The sequence below is a fragment of the Tursiops truncatus genome, chromosome 10 (assembly GCF_011762595.2).
Source record: "Tursiops truncatus isolate mTurTru1 chromosome 10, mTurTru1.mat.Y, whole genome shotgun sequence".
Taxonomy (NCBI): Eukaryota; Metazoa; Chordata; class Mammalia; order Artiodactyla; family Delphinidae; genus Tursiops; species Tursiops truncatus.
Genome location: NC_047043.1, coordinates 33,001,257 through 33,022,167, shown reverse-complemented (window position 1 = coordinate 33,022,167; position 20,911 = coordinate 33,001,257). Strand labels below are relative to the sequence as shown.

The 20,911-nt window shown below is 47.7% G+C and overlaps 1 long non-coding RNA gene across 3 annotated transcripts in view; it reads left to right on the top strand.

Moving 5' to 3' along the window:
• The window catches only part of LOC109552541 (uncharacterized), a 28,722-nt gene extending 8,597 nt beyond the window's left edge, over positions 1-20,125 (top strand). The window contains exons 3-4 of one of the 3 annotated variants that reach the window (XR_012334459.1): positions 10,105-10,183; positions 11,937-20,125. This is a non-coding gene — a long non-coding RNA (uncharacterized lncRNA). The remainder of the gene's footprint in view (positions 1-10,104; positions 10,184-11,936) is intronic. The other 2 variants (XR_002179365.3, XR_012334458.1) reach the window with 2 other exon arrangements.
• Positions 20,126-20,911: the final 786 nt, after the last annotated feature.

The window sequence follows — 20,911 nt, the reverse complement described above, 5'->3', positions numbered from 1 at the left end:
AGCTGTGAACCCCAGGTTCTCCCTGGAGCCTGGAAGGTTCTGCCTCTTCCCCTGCTGGTACACTAGGAGCATCCTTTCCAGAAACACTCAGATGCATTACCGTGTGCCCGCACCATGGGACCTGACCCTAAGAACGTACCAGTCTCCCTGATCTCCTGGGACTTGCAGTCTAGCTGGAGAGAAGCTCACAAAGGACACTCTGTGGGTCCCACTGGTGTGTACGCTGGACCAAGAGTGTCGGCACCAAGAGCTAATAAGGTCCATTTCTGCGGGTTGGGGAGTCCAGAAATCTTCCTGCTGGAGGAGAAAGTGTGGAGCTGGGCTTAAGGATGGATGAGATTTGAGTGGAGGAACCCAGAAAAGGTAACCAGGACAACTGCAAAGCAGGGTCAGGAGCCGAAAGACCAGCTCAGGTGGGGCAGGGATTCACATTCGTGGGAACCAGGCAATAAGAGGGGAGGAAAAACAGCGTGGAACCCTACTGGGGAGGTTGGGTGCCAAGGTGAGGACTTGGGGCTTACTGAGGGTAATGGAAAGCCCCAGGGAAATGAGGTGAGCTAGAGGCAGGGTCCTCACAGGAAACAGATGGTACACTCAAGTTTGGAGAATTGAAAGAAAGTTTGATAAAGTGTGTACTTGTTTACTAGGGTTTCTGTAATGAATTACCACAAACTGGATGCTAAAACAACAGAAATTTCCTTCTCTCCCAGTTTTGGAAGCCAGATGTCTGAAACCAAGGTGTCGGCGAGGTTGGTTCTTTCTAGAGACTCAGAGAAAACTCTCACGTGCCTCTCCCAGCTTCTGGTGGTTGCGGGCAATCCTTGGCGTTCCGTGGCTTGCATCACTCCAAGCTCTGCCTCCGTCATCACGTGGGCTTCTTCCCTAGTTGTCTTCACATGGCCTCTTATAAGGAAGGATACCACTCATTGGAGTTAGGGCCCACCCCAAATCAGTATGATCTTAACTAATTACATCTACAAAGACCCTCTTTCCAGATAAGGTCACATTCTGAGATTCTAGGTAGACATGAATTTGGGAGGGGGGAGACACAATTCAACTCAGCACAAAGGGACTAGTATTTACAAAGGTATAGATAGGCGGAGGGAAACCCCAAGGGATAGTGCAGCATCCAGGGCTATAAAAGGAGAGAGCAGTGAGCACCTCTTAAAGGCGAGAGGAAGGAAAGTCAGACAAAGAAGGCCACTCGGAGGAGAGCTGTGACCTTTGGTGGAAAGCAGCAGGGCAACACGTGTTCTGCCCTCTGCTCCCTCCCTCACACCTTCAGTCATGCTTCCCACCCAACAGGAAACCAGAGGCAAGGGGGCCATTGAGGCAGCCCATACAGATCACCGTCCCAAGGTGGCCAAGAAGGGGTTCTGGAGAGGCGGACGGAAGTTAGCCAGCAAGGGGTTGACAGTCGGCAAGACTGAGAGGATACAGATGAAGGCCCTGGAAGGGCCTGTAAGATGAAGATCTGTACAGAGACTGTAGAGTGAGGGTGTCTCCCCAGACCCCGTGTCTGGTGTCCTTTAGACCTCAGTCGTGTGGGTGAGCTCTGGGTACCCATCTGTATCAGGGCAGGGAGCCTTGGGGTAGAAGGATGGACCCCAGATCCTGTAAAAGAAGTATGATGGGAGCACTTAAGGCGTCTGAGTCCACACACTGGCCCAGGATCAAACTTAGGCCTGGTTACGTTTGTTGGCGGACTCCAAGGTTTTGAAACTTGAATTTGAACACCTTCAGGTAGGGCCTTCATGCTCAGATTCACCCTCAGCCTCAACCACTCCCCCATTGTTCTGTCCAGGGCCTACCTTACTGCTGTCCATTACCTGCCCAGCCCCAGGAGGCATTTGAGTGCCCAGCCTCTACCTGAGGACCAAGAGTGGAGAATGGGAAACGGACCAGCCATTTAGGGCAAGGTTCCCATCCCTGTGCAACTCCTCCCCCACCAGGCAAAGATACCCGGAGGAGGGGAGAGGCCAGGTGAGAGTGCAGCCCAGGTGAGGGGCTGGGGAAAAGGTCTCTTTAAATGGAAGTGTCACCCAGGAAGGCCCTGGAGCCGTTTGGGTACAGGCAAAAGCTAGGGTTTTTTTTTTTCCCAACCCTCTCCAAGTTTATTTATCAGATCAACTACCACTTGGAAGTATGGGAATAGCTTGGATTTTTGTTTCTGAAGGTCTGGGTTTCTACACTTCCTGTCTGGCAGGGACCTTGGACAAATTCTCTGATACTGAGCCTTGGTTTCCCTTTCTATAAATAATGATGCACATCTCATAGCTTTGCTATAAGGATGAGATGAGAAAATTCTCTTTGCTGGCTATAAAATCAAGGGCAATGGTAGTTATTATCTACTTGCTACCTGCGATTCCTCCTCTCCCGTCCTCCAGTTCACATCAATCATTCCACCAAAACTGGGCAAGTCAAGGTCACCAGACCTCCTCATGGCCAAGTTCAATGACCAGTTCTCAGTCCTCATTGTTATCAGTGTATCTGGAGCATCTTGGGTTTTCTATCTTCTTGAAATACTTTCTCCACATTTGCTCTAGAACGTCATGCTCTCCTGCTCGACTTCCTGCCTCCCTGGCCGTGCCTCTTCAGTCTCTTGCAGGTTCACCTTCCTCTTCCTGACCTCATTTGAGTCAGTTTCGCAGGGCTCCATCCTTGGGAGTCCCTTGCCCGCAACCTACACACATATCCTTGGTGATTGTAGTAGTTTCCTGGGGCTGCAGTAACAAAGGACCTTAAACCGGGTGGCTTTAAACAACAGAGATGTATTTTCTCACAATTCTGGAGGCTAAAAGTCTGAAATCCAGGCACCATGCTCCCTCCAAGGGCTCTAGGGAAGACTCTTCCCTAGCCTCTCCTACTTTCTGGCTTTCACAGCAAAATTCCAATCTCTGCCTCCATCTTCACATGGAGTCTTCCCTCTATGTGTGTCTGTGTCCAGATTTTCCCCTTCTTAAAAGGACACCATCCTAATCCAGAATTACCTCATCTTAAATTGATTAAATCTTCGAAACCCTATTTCCAAATAAGATCACACCCCCAGTTCATGGTGGACATAAATGGGGTGAGAGATGCTATTCAACTCAGTACAGTGATCTGACGTGGTCTCATGGTTTTGAATACCATCTATACATTGACTCCCAAATACACATCTCCAGCCCACAGTTGGTTCCTGTTTTTCCTGCCTCATATCTGCTGCCCTCTTCACACCTCTGCTCACATGCCCAGCCATCCCTTCGGACGTACCATGTTCTGAATGAACTGTGCTCTGCAACCCTGGTCCTCCCCTTTCTCTGTAAGTGGACATTTAACAACAAGTTGTCCAGGCCAAAAACTCTGGAGGTATCCCTCACTCCCCTCTTGCTCTACCCATCAAATGCAGTTCACCAGCAAATTACATTGGCTCTAATTTCAAACTACATCCAAAATCCAGTCACATCTGGTGGCCTCCACCATGGACCATCCTAGTCCAAGCCACCATCAACTGTCATCAACTTCTGACCTCATCTTCCATCACTCTCCTCATTGCAATGTCTCCCACCAACTGACAATCTGAATTTACTCTCGCAAGGATGTGACTGCCTCTGCAGTCACATTTAAGGGACATGCAAAGAGTCATGTCATTCGGCCCCAGCCTTAGGAGAATTCTCAACAGTCGAATAACTTCTCTCAGGGGTTTCTTCTGCTCCTGATACCATTTGTGATCTTGGAATTGCTTTATCTATTCACTATCGGTTGACACTTACTGAGAACCTCTTATGTGTCAGATGTCTTCCTAGGATCTAGAAAAATAAAAGTAAATAAGAAATAGCCTCTACTCTGCGTGTTCCTAATCAAGTAGGAAATGGACAGGTAAACATACGACCTATGCACAGGGGACATATCTTCTTGAGCCCCAAGGAAGGGGATGCCTAAATTAGCCCCTTGGGATATCAGAGAAGATGGCTCCGACCCCCCGGAGTACTGTGCCGTCAGGTTCCCCCTCCTTCCCTCCTGCCACGCCATAGTCACCCAGAGCTGCTTTTTTTTTTTTTTTTTTTTTTTGCGGTACGCGGGCCTCTCACTGTCGCGGCCTCTCCCGTTGCGGAGCACAGGCTCCGGACGCGCAGGCTCAGCGGCCATGGCTCACGGGCCCAGCCGCTCCGCGGCACGCGGGATCCTCCCAGACTGGGGCACAAACCGGTGTCCCCTGCTACGGCAGGCGGACTCTCAACCACTGCGCCACCAGGGAAGCCCACCCAGAGCTTCTTTCAACCCAAACACACCCCTGCTGAGATCCTGCTACCTCTGTGCATTTTACCCAGCGGTGAGGATTACTGCATGTTTCTTGAAATGTATCCATTCCAAAAAAAATTTTTTTTTATTCAACAAATACTTAGTGAGTGAAGTCCTGGGGATAAAACAGTGAACAAGCAAAAGTCCTACCTTCTGGGGACTTACGTTCTATTGGGAAAGACAGGTAATTAACAGATAAGCAAATGTGACTTTAGCATGGCCAATGATGAACAAAATTAAAGCCAGGTAAGGGGAGAGAGGATGACGCAAGGTACCTTTTTTTTTTTTTTTTTTTTTTTGGCCACGCGGCTTGTGGGATCTTTGGCCAGGGATTGAACTCGTACTCTCAGCAGTGAGAGTGCACAGTCCAACCACTGGACCACCAGAGAATTCCTGAGAAGTACATTTTAGCTGGAGTCATCTGTGAAGCCCTCAGAGAAGGTGACATTTGAGTGGGGACCTGCATGAGGGGAGAGGGTACAGTTTCCTGGGAGAACGATTTTCCAGACAGAACGAATAGCAAGGAGGCCAGTGGGGGAGTCGAGGGGGTGATGGGTGTGACAAGATCAGAGGGTGAGAAGGCTTTGAGAGCCCAAAGGAGGACTCACACTGTATTTTAAGTGTGAACAGATTTGAACAAGGGAGTGGCCTGCTCCAGCCTACCTTTTTTTTTTTTTTGACGTGGACCACTTTTAAAGTCTTTATTGAATTTGTTACAATATTGCTTCTGTTTTATGTTTTGGTTTTTTGGCCCCGAGGCATGTGGGATCTTAGCTCCCCGACCAGGGATTGAACCCACGCCCCCTGCATTGGAAGATGAAGTCTTAACTACTGGACTGCCAGGGAAGTCCCCAGCCTATCTCTTACAGAGGCCTCTTTGCACTGTAGGGAGGTAAAAATAGAAACTGAGACCAGTTATTAAGCCCTACGGTGGTCTACTCGTGCTCACGGTCGCTTAGATGCCACACTGGGGGATTTGGACTTCATCCTGAAGGTTTGGGGGCCACCGAAGTCTTTTGAGCAGGAATATGACATGACTCGGTATCTGTTTCAAAATAGTCACTTGGGCAGCATGGAAGGTGGATTAGGAGATCCACAATGGGCTGGACTGGCTACATAGTTTGCAGGGCCCAGTGCAAAATGAAAATAAGTTCAAATTTCAAGATGGTGACAGAAGAGCATGAAACCAAGTACAGGGCCCTTCTAAGCATGGGGCCTGTGGGAACTCATCCATGAAGCCTGCTGTGACCTTGGAGGCAGGGAGGGATTCCAGGTTTCCCCCCTTCTCCTCTTGAATGTCACCCAAAATATAAAAGAAAGCAAGAAACAGAAACACAACTCCATCATCAGTAGACTTAGGAGATATCTAAATCCCCGAAGCACATAAGAAACAAAGCAAATGGCAGAATGGCCCAGGACCGAGCAAAGAGGAGGAGCGTCTAACTGAGTATCTGCGGGAGGCATCACGAAGAGGAAAACCTATGGGTTACAGAAAACCTAGGAAACATTCAGAAATGGGAGCCACCAGATACAGCAGAAAACCAAAGTGAGGCGGAGGGCTAGACATGGGGATTATTTGAAACCCTGTGTAAAGGAGTAGTGAGACCACTCCAGGGAACTCCCAAACCCTGCAGGAGACCTGACGTTTGTTCCGGAGTCAGGGAGTTATGAAATAAGTAAAGCAGGGAGACTCCAAAAATGAGAACGTCAGAAGGCCCAAGAAAATCAAACCAGAGTCCGCCTGGTAAAGAGCTCCCTAGACACTTCCCCACTGAGCTCCGGATGCCAGTGGCTGGGCTCCCACACGGGAGATGGAAGAAGTCTTCTCCAGTGAAACCAAATGACCCCACAGAAAAGACCAACAGATACTAGATTTGGAACTCCCAGTAAAAGCAGCCACCTGTCCACCTGATCAAGACATGCCAGTCCACAAGCCCACTGTGCTTCCAACAGAAACATCCAAGATTAATCGAGTATTTGAGAAAACATTAAAGAAAAAAAAGAGGGAGGGAGAAAGGAATTCATAAAGAAAAGAGGGAATGGTAGAAAGCAGAACAATTCAAAGAAATTATAATTTATAGCCTCAGAAAGATAACAGAAGATATTATTGATACATCCATGAGACGAAAACAGGATGCAGTATTAAAAAAAAAAAGAACAAATTAAAAACGGCAGTCAAAATGTAAAAGTCGGTGGTAGGGTTGATGAAAAAGTCAATGAAATCTCCTCGAAAGTAGAACAAAAAGATAAAGTAAAGGATAATAACAGAGAATAGATAAGAAAATTAAAGGATTAGTCCAGAGGATCAAAACTTACTATTAGGAGAAATCTAATGAAAGAAATAAAAGGAAGAGGAAATTGTAGCAGGTTGTATTTTCTAAAGACGGCTGCAATATTTCCTATCCTACACACTTTTCTAGAACTTTGCCCCCGTCAAGAGGTGGTGTCTAACTCTCTTACCCTTGAATCTTGAAAGGTTTTTGTGACTGTATTTACCAGTATAATGTAGTGGAGGGTAGCCTATGTGAAATCTAAAGCTAGGTCATCAAAGGCAATTCTCCTCCTGCTTTGCTGCTGGAAGAATTGTCCTGGAGCCCTGAGCCACCAGGTAAGCCGTCCTATTGCCCCAAGGCACAATGCTGCCAGGAAGCCCAAGCAAGGCCATGTGGAGAGATCACATAGGCTACCCTGAGAAGAGAGAGGGGCACCCAGTAAGGCTGCAGATGCTTCAGTCCCCACTGTTCCAGCTCCAGCTACCATAGGACTATAATCTCATGAGAGAGGACTACCTAGCTGAGCTTTTCCCAGATCTATCAGAGGTTATAAAATGATTGCTGTGGCTTTAGGTCACTAAGTTTTGGGAGTGATTTGTTACAAGGCTATAGCTAACCAGAACACTGACTAAGAGATAACGAAATTTCCCAGATTGAAAGATACAAGTTGCCACATTTAAAAGGCCTGCTGAGGGGACTTCCCTGGCGGTCCAGTGGTTAAGACTCCATGCTTCCACTGCAGGGGGCACAGGTTTGATCCCCGGTCGGGGAACTAAGATCCCACATGCTATGCAGTGCAGCCAAAAAATTTTTTTAAATAATAAAGTAATTAAAAAAATAAAAAAGCCCACTGAGGGCCTGGCAAAATTAATGGAGCCACTCTAGGGCACAAGTGAAATTTCAGAACAAAAAGATTAAGTAAAAAATATATTTTTAACAGTAGGAGTGAGGGTTACACCAAGCAGAGAAATGACACAGAAGAACCGATATCCATATGGCACTGAACTGCTCAAAAATAACAACAAAAGCTACAATGGACCAATGTCTTTGCTTGAGGTGGGATGTGCTCTGGTAAAAACAAATCCCAAATTAACACAGCAGAAGTTTATTTTTTGCTCACGTAATAGTTCTGGATGGATGTTCAGGTAATGGGCAGGCTTTCTTTCATGGGACCCAAGCTCCTTCCACATTGTGGCTCAGCCATACCACAGGCTCCCTCCCAAACTTTTTTGTGCCCTGGTCCCCTTTGGCTGTCTGGTGAAGCCTGTGGCCCCATTCTCAGAATATTTTTAAATCTGTAACACAAAACTCATAGTAGTAAAAAGCAAACCAATTATATGGACATATAGCTATCAAAATATAAAAAGACAATCTGTAATATAATAATACATGTGCTTCCATATTAATTCAATAGCTAACAAGACAGTACAATTAAAGCACAGGTGATTTAAAGTTGCATTTATTTTTAAAAAAACCTTATCAATGGGCAGGCTGACGACATTTGTGGTCTGCATACCTCTCAATATTAAGGAAAGTGAAGAATTCTTATTTGAATCATCTGGTTTTGCAAACCTTTAAAAAAACAGTGAAAACCACTCACCTACCTTCACATATTAACTGACCAACGATGGCAGGCAGGGACTACCGGAAGACTGCACAGATCTCTGCTTTACCAGTGAGAATATGTGACTTCCCCATTCGGTGGCTGAATGCCTCCTCTGCTCAGTACCGGCCATTTGTGTTACATGACTGTCTGTCAACAGGAAGGCTGCAATTATGTGCAATCTAGTGGCAGGTCTAATAAGCACCGTAATTTCCTAGTAGTGATGACTGTAATGATATTTTGAGATATCTGCAACAACTGTAACATGATATGAAATTATCTGTGATTTCTACTGGTGACAAAATCGCAGGTACTGATAATACTACTGTAGTTTGTCATCTGCATTCGTCATAGGAAGAAATGCTAAATTTCAGTTCAAAGATAGGGAAAATGAAGATCTACTTTTCCCATCCAAGTTCATAGAACCCCTTGACCTTTGGGTCCATGAACCCCAGGTTAGGACACTTGCTCTGGAGGCCTCTTGTCTGCAGCCAGCCGTGAGAAAGGGAGGAACATGCGACGTTGCACACGTTAAGTCTGCACAGGCCAAGCCTGAAACTGGCACACGTCATTTCCATTCATATTCCACTGGAGAGAATTTAGCTACATGGCTACACCTCCCAACAAGGGATACTGGGAAATATAAGCCCATCTGTGTACCCAGAGAGAAGAGAACAGATTTGGGTGCCCAGCTAGCAGTCTTCCATAGTCAGTGGCATGTGTGGCCTTCTTGCCTCTCATAGGACACACTCAGTCCCCTTCCAAGGGAGTCAAAGCAGAGCCCCATGCAGCCTCTGCATTCTGCTTCATGTCCAGGTCCTCGAGGTGACGTGCAGTCTTTTCTAACAAGTCTGATGGAATTTCTCTTGGTCCAAAGAGTTAGGAACTGTGCTCCACACTCCAACCCTGCACACACCCAATATACAGGATGATTGCAGTTAAGATTGGGAAACACAGACCGTCCCTGGTCCACAACAATGGTGGCACCCTGCTGGGATCCCCAGCCTTGCCAACGGAGGTGATTACTTCGTGGGAGCCTGTACCTTCTCTCTTGGAGGCACTGTCCGTTGTCTTCCATAGCCCCTGATCGTCCCTCTGGGAAATTCTCTGTTATCTCCTCTGTCCACACCTGAAGTGGGTATTGGGAGGATACCCCTTTCTGGGGTCCCACTGCTTTCACAGCCCACTTGTTGCTCATGGAAACTTGGGAGTCCAATGTTGTCGTAAAGTTTTTTTAGGCTATGTTTATGGTTTCCTTCGGAATGTAATTTCTTCCTTCAAATAGATTTCTGATCTATCTGCTTCCCATTGGTTACATATGCTGTAACCACATCCAAAGTTTCCTAGACATGGTTCTTAAATCTATTTGTTTGTTTTTTGCTGCTTTGTCCTTATGCCAATTTAGCTGTCAAATTAATACCAGCTACTGTAAAGCCATCTGTAGCAAGAGGCTTATTAGAGAGACAATGTCCTTAACTTTATCCCGCTGCAGGGATGAGTTCCCGTTTGTTTGTTTTTTATAAGTTTACTTATTTTATTTTATTTTTGGCTGCATTGGGTCTTTGCTGCTGCACGCAGGCTTTCTCTAGTTGCGGCGAGTGGGGGCTACTCTTTGTTGCGGGTGCGGGCTTTTCATTGTGGTGGCTTCTCTTGTTGCGGAGCACAGGCTCTAGGCATGCAGGCTTCAGTAGTTGCAGCACACGGGCTCAGTAGTTGTGGCTCGCGGGCTCTAGAGTGCAGGCTCAGTAGCTGTGGCACACAGGCTTAGTTGCTCCGTGGCATGTGGGATCTTCCCGGACCAGGGCTCAAACCCGTGTCCCCTGCATTGGCAGGCAGATTCTTAACCACTGCGCCACCAGGGAAGCCCGAGTTCCTTTGTTTAACTGAGATGACTTCATGGTCTTTGTGACTTAAAGACTTATTTAGTCTTATCAACTCCTTTGTTAGGTCCAGAAACTGTTTCTTCAAACTTTAGTCTCTACTTGCTTTCCTGAGCTCATCTCTGCCTGGTGACAACCTAAGTGAAGTAAGTAACTGACAACAAAGCCCATCTGTCTTTTCTAACCTCTTCCACTGTAAGTACAGTCTCAGTAGGATATTAAATTATCTCTGGTATCAGTTTTACCAAATGCTCTTGTCCCAGCATAAGCGGTATCTCCTTCTCTCCATCCTGTTATGTGTTTCCTCACCACCTACCCCTAGACAAAGCCACTATTTTCGTTTTTCGAATGGCATCACCCCACTCCTAGAATCAATTTCTGTACTAATTAGAGTAGGTTAGACTGCTAAGGACTAACCTTAGCAGGTTAGAACAAATAGACCTTAAAATTTCACTGGCTTAATAGGTGTTTATTTTTAACACAATAGATATTTATTTTTAGCTCACGTAACATACCTGGGTGCACTGTTCAGGGCAGGACAGTTCTCTAGGTGGTTATTCAGGAACTGACATTCTTTTCAACTCATGGCTTTGCAAACCCATAGAATTTCATTTTCATCACCTCCATCCATCTTGCCAGGAAGGAGAAAAGCATGGAAGAGCATACACAGGAGAGTTTGAATGAGCCAGGTCTGGAATTTTAATTTCCATTAAAGGGAACTTAATCTCACGACCAAACCTTATTGCAAAGGAAGCTGGAAAACGCACTCAAACTGCGTGCCCAAGATTTTGGTGGATAGCTAGTAGTCTGTGCCGTGGTTATTTTCACCCTAGGCTTCTATACCCAGCCAATTTATACCCAGATCGTGTATGTGGATGGCAAAAAGACATTTCCAAACACACAAAATCTAAAAAATACATCTTCCAATGACCCTTTGTCAGAAAGCTACTGGAAAATGTGCTCCACCCAAAAGAGAAATTAAACCAGAAAAGAAGACAACATGGAATGCAGAATACAGGGAAGAACAATGGTATAGATCTCGAGAGCCTTCAGTCCATGTTACAGCAGAAGTTTGAAGCGCTCCAGGAGATCTCTCTCCAAGAAAAAAGAAGAATGGAACTGATCGATTACAGTGTGACAGAGTAGAAAAATGTAATAGGGTATATCTTATGCAAAGTTGTTGAAAATTGAAATGTAATTAGTAGGCTTTGGAGGAGGGGTAGAAGTGAGCTAAACTCATAAGGTATCTATTAGTCAGGTTGGATGAAGTTATTCTATAGTAACAACTCCAACATCTAAATGACATAACATAATAAAAGTGTATGTCTTTCTCACATTATTCTCACGTGGGCTGTCAGGGGTTCTGCTCCGTACGGTCATTCAGAGACTCAGTGAGTGGCTCTACCAATTTGCAGCTACCCCATCTGGCATACACGGCATCCTCAGTCCCACGGCAGGGCAGAGACTAAAGAAGCACATTTGAGCTTTTCCCGTCTCAAAAGTGATACTTATCACTTCCTCTTACACTCTCATTGGCCAGAAACAACCACGTGTCCCTCTCTCACCGGAAGGCGTGTCAGAAGTGCACTCTTCCATGAGCTCTGAACCGTTCACCGGGTGAAGTTTACAAAACAATCTAAAAGGAATGAATCAAGAGACAGCATCATAGGCATGTTACTTTAAAATATAGAAGTAAATACCAGAACATGTTGAAAAGCTAAAAGAAAAAACGAAAAGGTTTGAGGATGGTGCCTCTAGTGAGCCTGGCAAGTAACCAGCATGGGGAGTGAAGCACAGGAGACCGCTGGGTTGTGTGGTGAGCTTTGGAGCATTGCTTGACTTTTTAAACTATCCACATGTATTGTTTTTGTTAAACTATATATAACTTATTTTTTAAAGTTGCTTGAACAATTATGACAGAAGCCAGGGAGACTGTCACAAGCATGCCCTCAGGAACCCTATCTGGAATCATAACTGAGGTCAGTGTCAGACAACTGGTCAGTGGTTTGCGGAATCCCCATCCTCCCTGATCACTCCAAGGATACTGACGTGCCTTGGTCGAGCTCTTTCCCTGGGTCTCTCGCAGGAGACTTGAATTTGCTTAGAGAGCCCAAGTGCTGCCTCACAGCCTCTTAGCCCTTCTCAAGCTTCCGCTCTCTCTTACTACTGTTTACCTTCCACTCCTCGATCCAAAGATTCTTCTCCTTGTGAAGATGAGTGCAAGATACAGGTTGAAAGCTCTCACTCTTGCTCTTATCTATTAGCAAACCCCCATTAGTCCAAGGCTTTTCAACTCGTCCTGACACTTTCTTCTCTTTAACTTTCTTTTTGAAAATTTTAACTTAGGGCTCTAACCTACGAGGAATTTCTATGTCCCCCTTTTTGTTCTTGTTACCTGCTCTTCTTACCACCTTTGTGAATGTCCTGTTCACACCAGAGCATCCCCAGCGACACCCCCAAGCCAATCCTCTGGATGTCTCCTTGTTTCCCTCCACACAATGGCCAGAGAGAACATAAGTGAAGTGCATTTGATCGTGGCATCCTTCATAACTCCCCTTTGCCTTAGCAAAATATCCTGGCCCTTTCCAATCTGTCCCCACCCCCCCTTTCCACCCTCATCCTTCCCTGCCCCCACGTTCAGGTGCTCCCGCCGCACCCACTCTACTTGCTGTTTCCAGAACCTGCCAGGATCTTGGGTCTCCATCTTGGTCCCTGCCGGGCCCCTTTACTAGAATGTCCTTCCCCTGCTGGGTGCAGCTCTCTCAGATTCCTGGCAGCAATAGAGGAAGGGAAAGAGGCCCATTAGAATGGGTGGTGTGAGTTCAACACCCACTTAGTAATGCTAACGTTGGGAAAGTCACTCAGCTTCTCAGAGCCTCAGTTTCTCAGCTGGTATTGGGTTTGTCTGGATTATCTTTAACATCTCCTTCTGGTCTAATACTAGCCACCTCCCCTCCCTCGCCATGAAAATTATACTGAATTGTAATTTAGTTTTTTTTGTTTTTTGTTTTGCAGTACGCGGGCCTCTCACTGTTGTGGCCTCTCCCGCTGCGGAGCACAGGCTCCGGACGCACAGGCTCAGTGGCCATGGCTCACGGGCCCAGCCGCTCCGCGGCATGTGGGATCTTCCCGGACCGGGGCATGAACCTGTGTCCCCTGCATCGGCAGGCGGACTCCCAACCACTGTGCCACAAGGGAAGCCCCTGTAATTTAGTTTTTAAGAGCACAAATTCTGGAGCTAGAGACAAACAGCCTGGGTTCAAATCCCAGCTCTACCACTTACTAGCTGTGTGACCTTGAATAAGTTCCAAAACCTCTCTGTGCCTCATTTTCTCACTATTCAATGGTAGACAGTAATAGTAGTGGTTTCATAGGGTTGTTGTGAGAATTAAATGATGCATATGTTACACATATTCATATGTTGTGATATGTATGAAGTGCTCTGTCACAGCTCTAATAAGCACGTAATTATTATCATTAGTTTCCTCCACCAAACTGAGCGATTTGAGAAACAGGGCTATATCCCCTTTCTCTGTAAATCCCCAATGCCTAGGATTTTGCCCAGCATGTATAAAGAGCTCAGTAATTTTTTGCCCAATGAAAGATGGAGAGAATTGGGATAAACTGTCTTTGCATCATTTGAGTTAGGTTTCAAGAGCTTTGCCTAACCTCCTCGAGCTGTCTTCCCTTTCAGAAAATCATTCCACCAAATCATGTCTGGCCTTTCACTCAGCATTTGGTAGACTTGAAGGTGGGGGTGGGGGAGTAACTGGGAGGAAGGGAGCTCGTTTTAAGCTTGCACGGGCCAGTTCCTGTCTCTGAGACCTCTGGAGGTGTAAAAGTCTATGAATTAAAGAGATTTTTAAAAATACATCCCTGGAGAGCTGGGAGTGGTTGAACATTTGGCATACCCAGGGGCTCCCAGGAGGCCACCCCCTCTTTGGGGAGACCCAGCCAGCACTGGCCCTTCCTGAAATGTACAAAAGGCAAGTGACTTCTTCACTCCAGGCTGCTACCCAGAGATGGAGGACACTGGGAAGGGAGAGGTAGGGAGAAGAGTCCCTGAACTCTCCCTGGGAGCCTCAAAGGCATCACACATGCAGAGGCACTGAAAGCTGCAGCTGCTTAAGGCCGTACCAGTCCAGGTCTGAACCAAAGAAATGAGTGACAAGGGGAAAGAGCAGAGCTGGGGAATGATCAGAGAGGGCCCAGGAAGGCAGGGGGAGGGGACAGGTCTCCAGAAAGGCTGGTGGGGAGGTGAATAGTCCAAACTGAGCCTGGTACCTCTGCCCATCGTCTCTATTGCAGGTTATTTAATAAAGAGCCGCCAAAGTGACTGCAGTTTCATCGCTAATGTACCCATGCCTCACAGTTCTGCGTCTTAACCTCATTGCTGGGGCTCCGGGGGCCCCCTACCGACCCCCCGCCTCCCCAGCCCAATGTCCCACTGCAGCCACTGGGGCGGAGCATCTCATTTGGCTAGAATGTGATCCATTTATCAAAGGACAGGATTAGCCCCCCTCCTCCACATTCGGAAGGCAGAGCCTTCCTCTTTCTAATTTCAACTTGGCAACAGCTTAGGTTATTAACCTACTGAAACATCCTCCAGGGTCTCCCTCTCACACCACGCTGCTTCCCCCCATGTTTTCCCAGCATTCACTCTCTGATTCTCTTTTTCTCCAGGGCTGTGAAACTTAAACTTTTTCCATCTTCAGATCTGTATTTGTGGATGAAAGACATGCCTCTCCCCACTCCTTTCTGTTGCTGGTTAGGGGTGCGGGTCATCAGTGATGAGTGGAAGGGCTGAGAAGATGCTCCCTAGGAAAAGGGGAAGACTGGGGATGAGACATGGGGAAGTGAAGGGAGCTTTGAACTAGGAGTCAGGAAACCTGGGCTCAGGACCTAATTCTGTTACTCACTCAACCCTTGTCACTTCTCCCACGTTCTACTGTTTATGCAAATCACTAAGACCAACCCAGATTCAAGGAAAGAGATTAGACTCTACCTTTGAATGGGAGGGTTGCAAAGAGCATGTGGCCATCTTTCATCTACCACAGCATAAAAGAGAAACTGTGGTGTAGCAGAATGAGAAGATTCAAATCCAAACCCTACCTCTACTTCTTACTACATGTGTGCTTGCAGCAAGTCATTTAATGTACTTGAACGTCCTTTTCTTTGTGTCTTAAACAACAACAAGAAATAAGGAAAGAAAGAGAGAAAAAGAAGGAGGGAGGGAAGAAGGAAGGAAGAAAAAAAAAGGAGTGGCAATAACCTTTATCCTGCCTACTTCTCAGAGTTACCACTGAGCAAGTAAGATCGTTTGAATGTACCTACACATAATTTAATGCAATCTAGGTTCAAGGCTTTGTCGCAATTGTTTTTCATGTATGTGTTTTAACTAGGCTGACCACATAGTTCAAAGCAGAACACTGCAGAGTAAAAGGGAGTGCTATTAATAGTTGTGTAACAGGTGGGAATCAGGACTGAACTCAGCCACCAGCTTGCATGGTCACCTCGCTCTAATAAATAGGCCAGTTTTCAGAGAAGAAACTGAGTGATGTGAACTGGGCCAACTTACCCAGCGGTGAGCAATTAGTGGGGGAAAAATAAGGAAACATTCTGGGAAGAATTGAGGAAGTCAGAGGTCTAGCTGAGAATCTTTAATGGAATAAGGCAGACTATAAGAAGTAAATGAAAGGAGAAGAAATGTTCTTGCCTCTAGTTCAAACCATTTCTCCATTCCCAATGTCAAGTTGTCTATTCAGATTCCCCATTCAACTCCCAGTTGGTGTTCATGCCTCCAGTCTCACCTCTATCCAGTCCTTTCTCCACAATGTTCCCCTCCCCCAGATAATTCTATCAAGAATGCACATTTCAAAAAAAAAAAAAAAGAATGCACATTTCTTGCCTCATTCCCTGGCATAAACCCTTGGATGGCTGTTCATCCCCTACAGAAGATACCTTCAACTCCAAGCATGGGACACGCGCACCATGGTCTGGTCCTTCTCCTACCTGTCTCCCCAGCCTCCTCCCCTGTGTGCTCTGACCTCACACTTTATTTACATTCTAGAAATTCCAAAAATGGTTTATCTCCTGGCATGCGATACTGGACTTTATACTGTGATGCCTCTCTCTGCCATCCTTTCAGCCTGGAATGTTCTATCCCATTTCCTTTGTCTCTGCAGCCACCCAGGGGTCATCTCCTCAAAGAGGCCTTTTGAGATGCCCAAGGACAGGGACAGTGCTATCCCCAGTGGTCATCAAGCATCCTGGGAACACCCCTGGCCTTGGGATACTGGCATGGTTAAGGGCACAGATGTGGAGCCCAGACTGTCTGAGTTCAAACCCCAGTTGACCTTGAGCAAGTTACTTAATCAATCTGTGCCTCAGTTTCACTATCTGTAAAATGGATTTAATGAGACTCAACTCTTGAGTTTAACTGTGTTAATGTAATACATATATCACTTAATACAGTACCTGGCACATAGAAAGTACTCAATAAATAGCAGTTATCCTCTTCTGACTCGGCCTGCGCCTGGCACCCAAGGACAAAGACAGGGTCTAATTCACGTCCCTATCCATGAAGGATCCTAATAAATGTTGCTTGGAATGAACCAAGTTTGGGAGCTTTTGGAGAACTTCAGGGAGACTCTCTGCTCCAGGGGGAAAAGGTTAGAAGTCAGAGGGTAGCAAGAAGACTAGAAAAAAGGAAGACTAGGAGAAGAAGAAAACGTTGTCGGGGGTGGACTAATATGATAGGAAGACATTGAAACTTCAGTCTCAGCTGGGAATGGGGTGACTTTGCCATGAGGGCAATGACCTACCCTTTGCACAGAGCCACGCTCCTCCTCCTCCAAAACCCCTAGGAAAACTCAGCTCCAGCCTCCCTGGCTCTGCTGCCCTTGTCAGTTCTCTGTATGTTTCTCCTTCTCCCTGCCCTCTTCCTTAGATGACTCCCTCCTGAGATATGGGGGGCAGTCTCTGACCCCCAACCTCCAGCACCACACATGTGCCTAACCACACGAGGAGACAAACAAAATGTATAAAGAAACTTCTATTTGTTTTCTCACTCCATGTCAGAGGGTTGGAGGTTTTTCCTCAAATTTCAACTTTCCTTTCTCTGGCCTCATGTTTCTAAATACACCCAAATGAAGATTTTATGAGCAAACCAAGTTATACATAAAGCATTTTTACATTCCTAAACTGACAAAGTGATTTAACTTTGTTAAGGCACTTAAAGTCAAAGTATTACATATGCTTCAAAATTTCCTCAAATTTCCACTAAAAAAAAAAAAAAAAAAGACTCTGAATGGCTCCAGAATTCCCAGACATTTTTCTGCTCTGGGCTGACCCTTGAGTAGTAGTAAGCTGTGTCCATAAAACAGCTTTTCCCATGACGAGCCCTTGAGCTGAGAATACTAAAGTGTCACTGTGTCCTTGGTGTCCAGACACCAGTAGCTCCACCACCCTCCCCTCTCCCCACCCTGCGCTGACCTTCACGAGGAGAAGACGGCAGAAACAGCTGGAACTACCTCTGCAGTCAAGCTCCCAGAGGCCAAACATCTGGGCAGCTGCCCAGGGCTCCAGCTCCTCCAGCCCTTCTCCATCCTGGTGACACGAAAGCCCCTCTCTCTCCCCAGGCCTCTTGGCAAATGCCTAACTGCCTTCATTAGAAATTACACCCTGTAAAGTGCTTCTTTGGGTCCAGGAAGAATAAGAGAGAAGCCAGTCACCCCACCAGGATCCTAACAGCTCTTGAATCCCAGAGGTAGATCCAGGATGAGAGGATGATTGCTGGTCTTCGTCTCACACTAGATAACAGGAGATGGTCAGAACTCTACCAGCAGGAATTCAGGCTTAAAGTTCCTAAAATTCAGTTAGTGAGTGAAATGAAAACAAAGCGATTAGAGATAGATGTTTACGTAGCAGGCACCCACTGTGATCTTGGCAATAGAGGCAGTTTGACCTGAAGGCTCAGGCTCTAGACTCGTCCAGTGCCAGATTTGAATCCTGACTCTCCTACTTACTGGCGGGGTCCTCGGGTAAATTTCCTACCCTCTCTAAGCCTCAGCATCCTCATCTGTAAAATGGGCATAATAACGCTAGTGCCCACATCATGGGTTTAATTTGAGGATTAAATACAAAACGGCATATAGCAAGTGCTCAGTAAATATTGCAATCACTATTGTTGTTCCCAAGGCTTGTGATCCCTGGGAATAATGAGAAGATCAATCTCTAAGCCAGCACCTGCCTTAACCACCACATAACTTACCTGTATCACGAGGCAGGTGTCTGGTTCACTCCACCTGACAAATGCCTCAAGAAACTCATTCAGGCCCTCCAGCTAGCCACCCCCAGCCCCATCCAGGATGCCAAGTCTCACCAGTTACCTGTGTCTCCCTGTCTCCTCATCCCATCCCACCCCAGCTCAGAGAGCGAGACTTCTGACCAGGACCCCAAAGACCTATCTGCAACTCCCCACCTCCAAGAAAGGGGGCTCCAACAAGGCAGAGCAGTAATGAGATGGAAGATAGAGCTAATCCTGAGTCAAACGAGGGTCTAATTCGTGTTGTAAAAATCTGTCAGCTGCTAGTTAACAGTTCCGACCCTGAGCCTGGGGGGAGGGGAAGGCCTCAGCTCGCAGGAGCATTTGGGCCTGTACCTAAGGGTGTTGTTTTTCTCCCTTTTCCTTGTTTTTTCGTTTTTGGAATGTGAATATAAAGTTTATAGAGGGGCCTGGTCTCTGTTCACACCGGGTGCTAATAGCCCACAGCTGAAGGCAAAGATGCAGAGGAAAATGGGGACGTGGAGCCCCCAGAAGGCGAGGGGAACCAGGAGGGCCTGGTGGAGGGGCCCAGGAGGTGGTGGAAGGATATTTAATATTGAATTTTCTTTTCTTTCTTTTTCTTTTCTATTTTTTTTTTTAATGTGGAAACTTTTAGACACAAACCGGCCCTGTGTTTAAGTCATTAAAACATCTTTAAGCATTTTCTGGTTTGAGTTTGCTCCGCAGCCGTCCCAGTTCCTGGAATGTATTTTATTTTTCTTTTAAGTCGGTGAAAGCAGAGGAAAGGGGTGGGTGGAGTGGTGGGGGGGAAAAGTGCACTTCCAACAGATTTTTCTTTTTCTTGTTCCTGGGGTGGGAAAGAGGGCGGAGACAGAGAGAACAGGGCTCCCTGTGTCTGATCCTCAATCCCCAGGAACCCCGCTTGGCCTTTTAAAGCCGATGCACTTGCTGACTCGATATCCAGAGAAACACTCCCGGTCCTTGTCAGGGGCGTCGCCCGCCGGCGCGGAGGCCCAGGGAATCGCCACGCGCTGGGTTTAATGTCGCCCAGCTTTGGGGGCGGGCGCGCTGTGGCCGGGGTGTCCCACCCGGCACAGGGGCTCGGGCTCCTTTCCTCCCGGCGGCGCACGGCGGGATCTCACCCGCTTCCGCTTGGCACCCAGGCCCGGCCTCCTGGGCCGGGCGCCACACGAGGCGGGGACGGTGACTAATGCGGCTGCCCGACGGAACGCGCATGTGGCGGCGAGGGCCCGAGGGGACGCCGCCACGCCCCGGCTGCCCTGATCTCGGGGCAAAGCCCTGAAGGCTCTAGCGCCAACGACTCTACTCTGGCGGCTCCAAGTTGAAGGCCTAGAATCGGGATCCCTGGGCCGCCGGGTCTGAGCCGGACTCAGGAGAGTGGCCCCGGATACCCGCGCGGAAACTGTGCTTTCAGCCCAGACGCCCAGGCCAGGAGAGCCGCTGGGACTTCAATGGGGTCCCCAGGCCACGTCTCGGAAGTAGGGCAGTTACCCTGGCGCTACTCCATCCTCATGACTGGGCAGAGGATGGCCAGCCCAAGGACGGAACCCTACTCGAGCACGCAGGAGGTGCCCTTGATGTGCCGAGTTGGAGTTCTCCCATCAGTGGCGCCCTGCCCCTGCTGAATCCTCTGTTTTTCCGTTTGAACAGTGGGGAAGTCCAAACACCGTTGGGGGAGGGAGGAATGCTCGGTTTTCCAAAAAGGGTTCTTTTTCACAAGATCGGAAAATAGGATGGATGTGCATCTAAGAGACTGGGCTGGCAGTCCAGAGAGGGTAGTGGGAAGCTCAAGGGGCGTGTTGGGGACTCTGGGGGTTGGGGGGCACGCGCACTCTTCGCCTGGGAAGGTCCTCTTGTAAGGTGGTCCGCCTCCTACCCCAGTGGCAAAGAGGCCGCTGGGCACGGATGGGGAGTCTTCCTACCCCTGAAGGCACCCCTCCCATCGCAGTCCTTGACTTTCAGGCAGGCCTGATGGTTGGCTGGCATGGGGCCCAGGGAGGGTCTGGGGGCAAAGAGGAGACATGTTAGACGGCCAGGCACCCCCTCTCACAGAGCCTAGTGCCTCCTAGCACTGTGTGTCTCAGGTGCACAGAGGGCAACCAGCCTTGGGGAGGCTGAGAGGCACTGATGGGCAGAGGGCTTACTTTGTCAAAGCGGGGGACTTAAAAGACCAGCCCTGAACTGGATTCATTTCTCCTTCACCACCCAGTAGTCTTCCGGAGTGCCTGGGACTGAGCAGAGGTGGGGGGACTGAGCAGAGGTGGGGGGACAAACAGGAATTTGCACCCCATAAGGGGGAGGTGGATGAAGTTGGAAGTAAACGAGGGAAAGCATGTTGCCCTGATCATCTCAATGCTTGAAGTTCGAGGAATCCTGACCCAGACTTCCCTGTGGCCTTATCAGGAGGTAACTCCTGCTTTGGGGAATCCTAAAACTGGAAGGCCCTTACAGGTCAGAAAACTACAGCTCCACAGGTCCCTGACTGACCTACAGCATGACATGAACGCAGGCCTGTCCATCCTCACACCCTCACCCTGCAGGCTGGGTTTGTGGCCTCTGCCGCCTG